Source organism: Alexandromys fortis, unplaced genomic scaffold (assembly GCF_014885135.2).
Source record: "Alexandromys fortis isolate MF-2015 unplaced genomic scaffold, M_Fortis_MF-2015_v1.1 scaffold_294, whole genome shotgun sequence".
In the NCBI taxonomy this organism is placed as follows: Eukaryota; Metazoa; Chordata; class Mammalia; order Rodentia; family Cricetidae; genus Alexandromys; species Alexandromys fortis.
The window spans coordinates 538,045-539,712 of record NW_026068192.1 but is presented as its reverse complement, the minus strand read 5'-3'; the positions used below and the strand labels follow the sequence as shown (position 1 = coordinate 539,712).

The following is a 1,668-nucleotide window of genomic DNA, read 5'->3' as shown; positions in this document are numbered from 1 at the left end:
AAAAAAAAAAAAAAAAAAAAAAAAAAAAAAAAAAAAAAAAAAAAAAAAACAGGGTAATTAGCAGTCAGATACTGGTATAGTCTAGTATTACTGTTCAGAGTCAACTGTTATAGTCTGTGCATCATGTCCATCCCTGCTTCTGAAACCTCTCCTTCTCTTTAAAGTTGTGGCACCACTATCTCTGTCGTGAACACTGCAGCAGCTGCAAAGAAATAATTCCCTTGATGTTTTAGTATATGACAGTGTCAATGGGAGTCATGCCCTTTCCTCTTTTCTCTGAATTTCTTTGTGAAAATTGGTTAGACACTGCAGGTTTTTTTTTTTCATGAAAACAGAATCACTGATAATGTTATGTAGTAACATATTAATGCACTACCCTACTTGTTACCAAAGACTCGGAATTAGAATAAGGTATAGAAGAGGAAACCTACTTCTTATCATTCTATTGCTTTTAAGGTTCTTACAGTTGCATATTTGCTGTTTTGACTGACATTGTCTTTGTGTATTTGCATATAAATACTCTTGTACATGATACTTTCTCACTTTTCCCCTATTCCTAAATAGGAAATCAAACAGCATGAGCTTTTTGGAAATCCAATGTTTCTTGATGATGGCACTGAGGTATTACAAACTTCCCTTGAAAATAATTAACACAACAGATATATTGTTATTGTTTGTCTTGTTTTATATGTTTTGAAAAAGTGCAGAACTTTTCCTGTACATTCATCTCAGACTCTATATGTGTATGTCTGCTAGTAATGATGAGACTGGGAAACAATGGTACTTCAGAATCAAGAGCCTCCATTTAAATCTATTACAATATTTCTGCCATCTTTAAAATATACGTGTATTAAATTTCCATGTTGGTTTTGAAGTCATGAAACACCATAACATAGGACCACACAGGCTCTTAGTTTCTATAGAAAGAACTTCCCCGCACACCATCAAGTTAATTTCTTAAGTAGTGCCAAAGGAAGTTCTCTGTTGAGGGTCAAATGATGCTCAAATATATGAGCATATCAATATATCATTAAAGTCTGGGAGAATAAAATGTATTATTTTTATCTTAGTCTGTCATCATTGTAGATTTAGATTCCTAGCCATTAAGGTTGTTTGAGTTATGTCTTTCATCATAGAGTCTTAATAACAATATATACTTGATTTCTTGATTTTTTAACCACTATGACAAATATATATAAAGACTTCTTCCTATTTTCTCTTTTCATGGATGTAGCTAATAAGAGTGAAGAATTTTGGTCATGTTAATTTCAGCATTAATCTTCAATTATAGCCCAAGTAGGTAATCCTATTTAATTTACAAATAATAGCAGAAGTATTGACATTCTATGATGATGTAAGTATGTAGAAACTTCCAAAACAGGTTCTTCCAACATATTGGCAGTTGTAAGCATATTTTTGAAATGGTCTGTGAATCTCTAGTTTTGGCTTATTTTCATGTCTTTGGCCAATAAACAAATGAAATTACACACTACTTGAATCTCACTTAGAAAATCTGATGTACCCCTCATAGTATAAGGTGTTCAATTTTACAATCTATCTCCTAATATACTATGAAACATCTCAATTATTTTCTAATATTTATATAATTCTATGTATATGTACATATATGATATTGAGTATGCATAATTATATATATGCATACATATT

At 31.1% G+C, this 1,668-nt stretch overlaps 1 long non-coding RNA gene across 1 annotated transcript in view; it reads right to left on the bottom strand.

Moving 5' to 3' along the window:
• LOC126492905 (uncharacterized) overlaps nucleotides 1–1,668 on the bottom strand; it is a 36,238-nt gene that overhangs the window by 1,818 nt on the left and 32,752 nt on the right. The window lies entirely within an intron of this gene.